Source organism: Tenrec ecaudatus, chromosome 8, assembly GCF_050624435.1.
Source record: "Tenrec ecaudatus isolate mTenEca1 chromosome 8, mTenEca1.hap1, whole genome shotgun sequence".
NCBI classification, from domain to species: Eukaryota; Metazoa; Chordata; class Mammalia; order Afrosoricida; family Tenrecidae; genus Tenrec; species Tenrec ecaudatus.
This window is the reverse complement of record NC_134537.1, coordinates 66169104-66181048: the sequence shown is the minus strand read 5'-3', so window position 1 is coordinate 66181048 and position 11945 is coordinate 66169104.

The window sequence follows — 11945 nt, the reverse complement described above, 5'->3', positions numbered from 1 at the left end:
GCTTAAACCATTGAATTGTATGCTGTGTGAATTATGTGCCAGTAAAACCGTTGGGAAAAAGAGGAAAGAGAACCTCATGAAAAAGAGAACTTTATTTATACTGAATTAATATTCCACTAAAATCAGCATCCAGTGTTGTATTATAACAAAGTTAGTTATTTACATGCCGTATTGATATGATAGGTGTCTTTATATCAAATACGGATTGTGTATATGTCTCACTCCTTCCAGCCTTATATCTGCCTGGATGTAAGAGGCACAGGTCATTTGACAGGTCCATGCAGATAGACACATGTGATCACACAATACTGGTGCTCTGTTATAGCCACTTGAACAGAAAGCTACCACAAAGTAGCCCATTCTTTCATTGCCTTCTGAAGTGTTAATAATAAGCTTAAAATACCTTTACATATTCATCGCATATACAGTTTGAGAAAGATACAGAAAGAATTGAGATTTGACATTAGAAATGTTTTTTTAAGCTTTATAATCTATCTCTCGTGGATTAAAGTCTTTCATATTTTTAAAGGATATTACGAAAGATATCATGAGATTACATTTTTATAGCAATGTGCTCACAGCAATTGGATGGGTTTCACCCAACCTGGCCAGTCACCGTTTCGTCCGCCAGAGGGCAGCAAGGAGCGGGGTTCGGGAACTGCACTTGCCATTGTCCCATGGAGAAGGAGGCCGCTGAACCAGAGAAATGCGGCCCCAGAGCTGTACACCTGGTTACATTCAGTTGTTGACTTTTTTCCTAGGTGGTTTTAAGAGAACGCACTGATTCTATGGCCCACTCTTCCGAAGCCAGAAAGGACTGTTTGTTTATTTAAGATATTTAAGGTGACTTTTCCTATTTGTGGGTGAGGAGCAGTGCGGGTCACTTCTGGCACATTCTCTCAGGTTTCCTTTGCCTTTAGTTTTGAAGTCTCTTTGTCATCTTCGAAGGATAAAACATCCTCAAATATAAAGTCAGCTCTCCGAAAAGACTAGCTCTGTGAAACACAGGCGTTGCCACGGACTTCAGACCGATTCATAAAATCGCTGCATCGGAAGAGGAGAGCATTACAGGACTGCTGTATGAAGAATCACTGTGCCCAGGTGCAGTCTTCTGGGGAAAGAAATCTAGTTGTACTTGGAAATGCCAGAAGCCTGCAGCCACGGGCACGACAGTCATTTTTACACAATCCCATTGGTCGCAACGCTTTGTAAGTAGCCAAACCTGTTATGTAGCTAGACAGGAACCAGCGGTTGTGCCTCTACATGCCAAGGTCCCCTACAGGAAGGTGAAAGCCAATTAAGGTTAAGAGGCATGCTCCAAATTCAGCCCTTCAACCAGGGAGGCGGTACACCTGGGTTGGCCCAAACTCGGCCAGGTGGACTTAATTCAGCCAATGGGGTCAACCAGTACCTTTGACCACGCCTCCCAGCCCAAGGCCCTAAAGGCTGGGACTTTTTTTTTTTCCCCAGCTGCTCCTTTGCCGGCTGTGCCCTGGTCTCTCTGGCCTCAGGCCACCACGTGTGGGTGCGCAGCCCCATGAGGTTGCCCGTGTTCACTGACTGTAAAACCTGAAACTTCTTCCGGCCTTTTCTAAAAATCCACTTGGATCACAAACCGGGCTTTGGTATGAATTCTTCCTCGTGTGAAGCCAAAAACCAAGGTATTTCCCACCTGCAAAACCTGCCATTTTAAAATCATTCTTCCCTGCCAATCGATTGTCTGGAGATTTAAAAGGCAATTTTATGTGTCAAATAAATTGAGAAGACTTCAGTTAAGGATCCTTACCTGATGGGCTAATCTAGAGCAGCGAGCGTTTGCCAGTGTTTGCTCAGAGCATACATTCAGCGCTTCCTTCACCCTGAGGTCAGTGGGCACTCCCAGGAAAACTCCAGCTGCCCAGGGTTTATCACCTCTTTTGTGGCATCTTTAGCCTAAGACCAATCCCCCTTCTTTCTTAATAGGTTTTTAGAAATGGCATTGTCCTTTGTGTTCACTTCAGGCTGTGCAGGGAACACTAAACAGAGGTGGATCTAAACATAGAAAGAGACCGGCTTCTTCTCCATGGAGATATGGATCTACACAGACAAAGAGATGAAATGGGAATTTTTGTGCTGTTTCCAGGGGCTGGTTTTTCAAGGGCTGCTACTGCACTCTGCTGGCTCTTTACACGCTCTGTGGGTCTCTAGAGAGGACTGTGTGCATCTGGGCTATTAAAATTCCCATGTCCATACAATGAGGTATTTCTCTAGAAATTTTGTACAAGGGAAAATTCAGGGTATATTAGATATCAGGGATAATCTGAAAATGTGTGCTCCTTTTCATTTGTGACATTATACTTTTCCGTTTGGTCTGGAACATTCTTCAAGCCTTGAGAATGTGGGAGTAGAGGGTCACAGTCAACAGGGATGCCGTGATAACCTGTTATCTCTCATCTCACAATGCGGACTGTGGGTTATTCTAGAACTACATATTCTGGGTTGTAGAATGGTTCTAATTTTATTCTAGGTTCCTCTCACCCCACTCAGAAGCCAAGATGTACTATCTATGCAATGAGATGGTCACATCCTTGACAATAAGTCTACATTTCTTGAATACTAGCTTCTTTCGTTGAGAGGAGACCTGGTGGCATAATGGGTTGTGAGTTAGGGTGCTAACTACAAGGTCAGCAGTTCAAAACCACCAACCACTCCACAGGAGAAAGAAAAGGCTTTCCACTCCCATAGGAGTTCCCATCATGGAAACTCACCGGGGCAGTTCTCGCCTGTCATCTAGGGCCGGCATGAGAAGGAGTCAACTCCATGGCAGTGAGTTTGGCACTTGGTTTTGAGACTCTTTAGTTGAATACCTCCCGATAGCAGTGGGTAAACTCCTGAAGGCTAAAATCATATCAGAGATCTTGTGTCTAATATCTTCATTGTAAAGTTGAAGTCAGTGCTTTGCTCAGTGATTATATAGTTGAGTAATAACCTCGGGGGGGGGTACCCCAAACATAGGCATGTCTCTCCTAACAAAGAAGTATCATCATGGGATCCTGATAAACTATCAATATAAGGCTAAAAAGGAACATTCATTTTCAACAATGGGATCTCAACTATTTTATAGCCTTCTTGGTGCTAAAGACACAATCTTTTAAATGACAATTTCTAAACTTTTCTGATGGGATTTTATTTTTCAAACAGTGTTGTGCCTTTTGCTTCTTTCCTTCAAAAATAGGTTCTATTATTTAGAGTTTAAACCATGGTGAGGACTTGTGCAGATGACCCAAGCATGTCATCAGAAAGTGCTTGCTTTCCCAACCTGTGCACCTTTCTCCTAAAATGCTGGTGAGCTGTGTGCAGTCGCCCAAAGCACAGTGGGGTGGCGTCAGCGTTCTCAACCAGAAGGTGACATTGTTGCCATGACTTTGTAGTGGTTGTTTTTCCTCAGGAGCCCTCGTCTCAACTCTCTTTTTGGGTTTATTTTGCTACCATTCCTCCACAAGTTCTTGCCCAAATATGTATTCTTTTCTAAAATGCTCAACTTTTTTCCTTCAGTATTTATAAAAATGTTGTAGGTAAACATTTGTAGCTTATTCGGATGTCAAGGACTCAGTCGACAATGTCTGCTTCAAGGTTAAAACTTGCCGAGTGTGTGGCTGCGACTAAGGTAGTCTCGAACCAAAGACATAGATGAATGCATTAATGCCGCTCGAGAGTAAGGCACTCCTAGGACCAGATGTCAGTGCACAGTGACCATGTAGGGCAGGGGAGAACTGCCCAGGAGTTCCCGAGACTGTAACTCTGTAAGGAAAGTGGAAGCCGACCTTTCTCCCTCAGAGAGACAGGTGATTTCAAACTTCTGACCTTTCAGATCTCTGTCGAATGCATTACCACTATGGGACCAGAGCTCCTCGTGAATTATTTAATCATTTTAACTCTCTAAACCTTGAGTTTGGATTTTTGTTTCCTAATCAAATTGCATTCATTAATAATAGTTCATTGTTTTCACCTAAAATAGACAAGAGTATAAGTATAGAGAACTTGCTAAATAATAGGAGATGACCACCATTATGAACTGAGTTGATTTCGTTTGTACAAAGCGAATTATACTCATATTGTTCTAAATCTGTGAAGCTACTTAAAGAAAATCTCTACAACTCCTATTACACTTTTTGATGTAGAATAAAGAAATAGCCTGGGTCCTCCCTTCCTACATTTGAGAGCTCTTAAGATTTCCCAAATGCAGTGAATGTGAACATAAAACAAGTTAATATAAAACAAATATATATATATATTGAGAGTGAAATAGCACAAAAGAACTGTAGAAGCTATCAAATAAAACTCTCGAGGGAAATCTGGGACTTAATCTGCCAAGGTAGTGCATACGGTCTATGTGCTTGGCTGCACTGAAAAGCCAGAGGCTTGGATCCTCTTAGAGGTGCCTTGGAAGAAAAGCCTGAAACTCTATTTCTGAGAAAATGGCCATTAAAAAACTGATAGAGAGCAGTTCTATTTTGATACACACGAGGTTGACGTGAGTGAAAATCAGCTCGATGGCAGTGGGTTATGACTTTATCCATCATTCAGTGAGGCCGCTCCAGACCTCCACAGCTGCCTTTCTCTTTCATGCAGTTCAATGGCTACTTGAAGCACAGTATTAGTCATCTTACCGAAAGGCTGCTTCCATCAATTCAATGAGCCAAAAGTATGGTCAGTGTCTATCGTCAACACAAGTGGGAAGATGCATAGCAACGTTGGGAATTTCTGAGTTACCCTTACTTGCGTAATCCACATATTTATAATTTTTATAATGCAAAATCAAGTGCTATATGACTTTCTATTTTGTAGGTTCCAAGCTGAGGAAGTAGGCATCTGACCACCTCTGACTTGGTAAGAGGAGAATCCAGCTCCACTCTGGTCAAGACCGGTTGCCATGAGACCAAGTTCAGACATGCCTCCATGTTTTATCCTTCTTTTACCTGATTCCGATGCCAGCCATTCCTCCCATGACACACCAGCCTGCTGACTTTCATAATGTGTTGCAGTGGCCACACAAAACTCACAAAAATAGTCATGATTATGGAGGCTTATCAGGGAAGTTGACAATTTACCAAAAGTCGGAATCTTAAAACATGAAGGATACAGTCATTGGTCCCACCACAGCACCTCTCCTTAGCCTAAAAACAAGTTTCTCTGTGATCCCGAGCCTCTCAGTCACATGGCACCTTGGTCTCAGCGTCTTGGACACGGAAGCCTGCAGGCAGCTCTACTTCACCGCCCCCCTTCCCTCTCATCTGAGCAGGCATTCCTGTGCTAGCCTGTCTCCTCTCCTACCTCTGCCACTTCAACAGGGTCACTGGGGAATGACGACAGCTATGACGGAAGTGCACTGCACATTTCAAAATGTAAAGTAGCAGAGAGTTTAGTCTGGTAAGTTTAAGGATATATGTAAATTGGAATTATGGAAAATATTTCTGTTGCTATAACTAACTCTATGGGTATTTTATTTTATTTTCTATTAAAGACTTTTATTGGGGGCTCTTACATCGCTTATCACAATCTAGACATTTATCCATTGTGTCAAGCACATTTGTACATATATTGCCATCATCATTTTGAAAGCATTTTTTTCTACTTGAGTCCTTGATATCAGCTCCTCATTTTCTCCTTCCCTCCTCCTCCCTCCCTCCCTCCCTCCCTCATGAACCCTTGATAAGTTATAGATTATTATTTTCATATCTTAAATGATCCGCAGTCACCCTTCACCCACTTTTCTCTTGTTTGTCCCCTGAGAGGGGGTTATATGTTGATCTCTGTGATAGATTCCCCCTTTCTGCTCCCACCTTCCCCTTATCCTCCTTGAATCTCTGTTCTCATTGTTGGCCCTGAGGAGTTTATTTATCCTGTATTCCCTGTGTTGTGGGCTCTTATTTGTAGCAGTGTGCATGCTCTGATCTAGTCCAATTTGTATGTTTCATTGGTGCTATACTGCACCCTGACTGGCTCATCTCTTCCTGGGATCCTTCTGTAAGGTGATGTTCAATTGTCTGCAGATTGGCTTTGGGTCTCCACTCGGTGTCCCCCATCTCATTCACATTGGTATGATTTTGTTCTGGGTATTAAATGTGTGTTACTTGATCCCATCAACATCTCATGATCACACAGGCTGCTGTGCTGCTTCCATGTGGGCTTTATTGCTTCTCAGCTAGATGGCCATTTGTTTACCTTGAAGCCTTTAAGACTCCAGATGCTATATCTTTTGATAGCCAGATACCATCAGCTTTCTTCACCACATTTGCTTATGCACCCATTTTGTCTTCAGCAACCGTGTCGGGAAGGTGAGCATCACAGAATGCCGGCTTATTAGAACAAAGTATTCTTCTGTGAGGGAGTACTTGAGTTGAGGTCCATGGCCATTTGCTACCTTAATTCTTTTTAAAAAAAATCATTTTATTGGGGGCTTGTACAATTCTTATCATACTATCCATACATGCATCCATTGTGTCACGTGCATATGTACATTTGTTGCCATCATCATTCTCAAAACATATGCCTTCCACTTGAGCCCTTAATATCAGCTGTCTGGCTGTGGTTTTTTTCTTGCCTCTCTGGGCTTATGCCCAGTAGGGGAAATGCTGGGTCATCTAGTAGCTCGATTTTCATGTTTTAGATATCGCCAAATTGATTTCCATAGTGGCTGTACATACCTATAGGTCCACCAGCAGTGGAAGAGAGTTCTGATCTCTCCAAAACCCCTCCAAAAGTTATTACTGTATATACTCAAGTGTCAAGTATCAGCTTACGTGAATATAAGCTGAGGTGCCTAAGTTTACCACAAAAAAACTGAGAAAACTTCTTTACTCGAGTAGGGTGGGAAATGTAGCAGCTACTGATAATTTCAAAATAAAAATAGATACCAATAAAATTATATTAATCGAGACATCAGTAGGGTAAATGTTTTTGAATATATATATTTCAAAGAAAAACAGTAAATTAGCTCTGTAAGTGGAAAAGAGGGTCAACAAAAACAATACGGTATCAACAATGACTACACACGCCGTGTTACTGCATGAGCTGTGCTACTACGCACACTGCCTTACTGCACGTACACAGCACAGCTTGTACAGTTTGAGGCCCAATGCAGGCTGATGATATTCCAGAATGTGATGACAATGGCTGTTGGCATAGAGCAGCCTGTGTTAATTCAGGCTGAAGCGGGAGTTATCAGGGCAGGCGGGATGGAGATACATCTGGTGAAAACACTTCAAGGACGCTATGAGAGGCCAGACTCCTCTTCTCCCTCCACCTCCTTCCCTTCATTGGCCATCAGGACCACGTGCACAAGACTAACGGATAACTTTTAATGCTGTTGCTTAGCTCCAGACCTACAGAAAACAAAGTTGCAATTGAAAACCCCCCAGCTACTCCCTCCCCCCAGACCCGGCTATAAAACTCTCCACCTCTTTCCTGGACAGTGTGACTTTGCGAGGCCCCAACTGGGAGCCCATGAACCACACCTGGGAGCTCTGGATGCTCCTGTCCTTTTTCTCTGCTGTCCCTTCCCTCCCTGGGAGCTCTGGAATAAACCTCTGAAACTATTTTCTACCTTTGCTTTCTTTCTTTACACCGCCAAATCAATCTCACAGTTAGGGCTCAAAATAAACATGTTCCGTTGTGCATGCACTGTGTAACTGCATATGCAGCGTTAAGCATATGTGTGGAAAGTGCTACTGGAACACATGTAGGAACACAGTGCATACACAATATAGTGTGGATATGATGAGCCTGACACAGGCTGCTCTATGCAAGCATAGTCAACACTGGGTCCAGACAGGGATTAATAAGAAAATAAAAAGTAAAATATAGCAGACTAAGTACTATAAATAAACGTACTCTATATCCAAGGCCAGAGATATACCAGTACTTTTATTCAGCAATGCCTGGGCAGAACAAGGGGGCGAGAGACTGTAAAGGCTATGTCATTGGTGAGTAATGCTTGGGCAGAGCAAGGGTAAGACTGTAACGACTATATCATTGGTCACAGCCCTGGAAGAGCAGGAGAAGAACAGCCGCTTCTGACATTCATCTGAGCAGGATGCGGTGCGCCCCAGGTACCAACACACAGAAGCGGGCAGGTTCTTGTGCAGCACAGCACGGACAACACAGAGGCTGCCAGTGTGCAGGAGAAAAGAGCGGTGCCATCAGCAGTCATCCCTCCACCCACAGAGGCACCCACAGATGAGTGGGAGAGACCAGAGAATACCCACACTGCACCGGAGAACAGGTAAGTGGGACCCTCACTCATGGATAGGCTGAGGGGGGCTTATCCAGCAAAATGATGTGCTGAAAAAGTTGGCATAATTATAGACAAGTATATACAGTACTTGCTGATTTTTTAAATTGAGCTGTCTTTGAGGGTGTTAGGTGGTAGGATCCTATAGTTGTTTTAATGTGCATTTCTCTATGGCTAATCATCAGGAACATTTTCTCATATGTTTGTTGCCATTTGGATTTCTACCCTTGTGAAACTTCTGTTCAGGTCCTTTGCCCACCTCCTTAGTGGGCAATTAGTGTTTCTCTTATGGTAAGCTTGCAAAGTATTGTAGGTTTTAGCAATAAAGCCTTTGTCTGATGTGTCATTGCAAAAGATGGTTTCCCAGTCTGTGGGCTTTCTTATTACTCTCGGTGAGTTCTTTTGATGTACACAGGTGTTTTATCTTCAATATATCCTAGTAGTCAACTTGTGCCTCCTCTGTGTTTGTGCCCCTCCCTGTTTCCAATAACATATGTATTTCTTGCTCCCAGGTTCTCAGGCTTGTCCTAATTCCCTCATTAATGGCCCTGATAGTTTGGAGTTTTACCTCAACGTCTGTGGTCCACCTTGAGTTTATTCTTGTGCATGGAGTGAGGTAATGGTCTTGCTTCATTTTTCTGTAGGTAGATATCCATTTTTTTCCAGCACCATTTATTGAAGAGGACATCTGCTTCCCATTTGATATTTTTGGAGCTCTTTTCAAAAATCAGTTGTCTGTATGCTAATGTTTTTATTTATGGATTTTCAGCTCTTTTCCATTGGCTTGAATATCTGTTGTTATATCTCTACCATACTGTTTTGACCACTGTGGCTGTATAATAGGTGCTAAAGTCAGGTAAAGCAAGCCTTCCCATTTTATCCTTCTTCTGGAGTTCTCTGCTAATTCTGGGCTTCTTCCCTCTCCATGTGGAGCTATAATCAGTTTTTCCAATTCTTTCGAGAAGGATGATGGTATTCATCAGGATAGCATTAATCTTATATAGTGCCTTTGGCAGAACTGACATCTTTACTATATTGAGTCTTCTGATCTATGAGCATGGGATATTCTTCCTTTTGTTGGGGTCACTAATGCTTTCTTGTAATCGTGTTCTGTAGTTTTCCTCATACAAATCTTTTGTTGTTTTTTTAGTCATGTATATCCCTAGATATTTCAATTTGTGCTTGGTGATTGAATAGGGTACTACCTTTTTAATCACCTCTTCTGTGATCTTACATGATGTATATAGCAGTCTGATAGACTTCTGTTTGTTGATCGTGTATCTTGCCACTCTGCCATATTCCTCTATTGCTTCCAAAACTCCACTTTTGTAGTTTTGGGGATTTTCAATATATAAAATCATATCGTCTGTGAATAATGGTAGTTTTGTCTCTTCCTTCCCCAGATATTTGATGTCTTTTCTTTTCCTTATGTTGTTACAATGTTAAAGAGGACTGGGGGCAAGGGCATCTTTGTCTTGTCCCCTTTTTCAGTGGGATTGTTTTCGTCCTTTCTCCATTGATTATCATGATGGCTGTTGGGTTTTCATATATAGCTTCTATAATATTGAGAAATTTCCATTCCATTCCTACCTTTCTGAGTGTCTTAAACAGGAGTGGGTGTTAGATGTCAAAGGCTTTTTTCCTCATCCATTGGCATTATCATGTGGTTATTACAAATTTTCATGTCAATGTAGTGAATGACACTAATTGTCTTTCATATGTTGAACCGTCCCTGTATCCCTGGTATGAACCCAACTTGGACATGGTGAATTATTTGTTTTATATGCTTTTACATTCTTTTGGCCAGTATTTTGTTAAGGATTTTCACATCGATATTCATTAGCGGTACTAGTCTGTAGTTCTCAGTTTTTGTGGGATCCTTGCCCGCTTTAGGTCTCAGGGTAACACTAGCTTCACAGAAAATGTTTGGGAGTTTTGCGTCTTTTTCTATGTTCTGGAAGAGTTTTTGTAGGATTCGTGTCAGTTCTTCCCTCAATGCTTGGCAGAGTTCTCCTGTGAAGCCACCAGATTATGTAACTACCACACACTGCCCAGAAAAGTTATTGTCAGTCAGTTGGTGTCACCCCCTCTGATAGTATCACCAGTTATAGTTCACACCTCCTGAATTCTCTAGGAAACCCACTGTCTGCAACTGAACCCCATGCTAGGGAATGGGGCATTTCACCTGTGGAGATACTTTTCTGCAAGAATTCATCAGGCTGCCTATGTTCGTTCTTACTGAGATTCTATAAAGCTTTAGATTCAGAGAGTCTGAGTAACTTGATTTTTGCTTTGGTTGTTGGTTGGGATCTTCTGCTCCTGTAGTTGGGAGCTCCAAGGCTAACTGCTCTTTGACTCTGATGTTTGCTGCTTGGCACCATTTGCAGTTAAGGCTTTCCATCCAAGAACTGTGGTGGAATGGAGTCACATACTGTATCTTTGGTCTTTCCATACTGTTTCTATCTGTTCCACTCATGCTCCATCCAGTCTCGAACTCTTATTTTTAAGAATTATAATGGGTGATATCTTCTTACATCAATTTGAGTAGGTTCAAACTTCTCTAACAAAGGCCAGCGATGACAAGAGCCATTGAGGAAGAAGCCTGGCATGCTAGTTAGGAACTCAAGTCCACTCTTAAATTACACTTGAATTTTCCCATGTAGTGATGCACATAAAGTGGGCCAAATAAGAGAACATGGAATACTATCCACGTGATTTTTCCTATACTGGTCATAACCCTGATGGTATACTGGTTATGCATTTGGCTGTTATCCACATGGTCAGCAGTTCAAAACCACCAGTAGCTCTACCAGAAATGGACTAGGCTTTTAACCTTCATAAACAGTTGCAGTCTCAGAAACCCACATGAGGTTACTATGAGCCAGCATTGACTTGATGGCAGTGAGTTTTCAAGTAACCACATCATGAGGAGAAAGGGGCTTTGCTAACAGACACTTCTTGAGTTCATTAATTTTACTTTGTGTATTGTTTTAAATATTTTATTGTTTAAAAACTATGAGAAACAGCATTTTGCCTTAGTTCAAATATCTTTCTGAGTAGGAGGTATTTCTAACAAGCCAAGTCATATTTGCTTCTTTCAGATTCAACCGTGTTTTTCCTACCAATAAAAATACAAGGTAAAAATCTCCAAATGTGAATGCCCTATTACACAGAGCCTCTTCTAGGTACATATTCCTTGCATATAAATTAAACCGATGATTTATATTAATATAAAAAAATCTCTTTACTGATTAGCTTTAACTACCAGTAACTATGCAGGAAAACAATTATATATCCCAAGCAGAGTCATACAACATAAAAGTTGATTATATGAGATGCAGGGGTTATGAAACCCAGAAAAAAGAATGACTCGTTCAATTAACATTCAGAACTAGGGAAGTGGAGCTCGACATATTTTAGAAGGAAGGGAAATGCCTAGGATTCCAGTGATCTAGTCTAGTACATTCTGTTTGCGGTTTCTCACTTCAAGGAAGATAGAGCAAATGTTGAAGAAACTGAAAAAAAAAAGGGAGATTAAAAAGAGGCATTATTTATGAGCTGACAAGATAAACTTCAAGAGAGTAATTACCAGATGAAATCCATTATGCAAAGATTAATAGAGGACGTTCTAACTGTTTAGAAGTTTGGAAAGGTATAGTCACTTAAAGAAGAA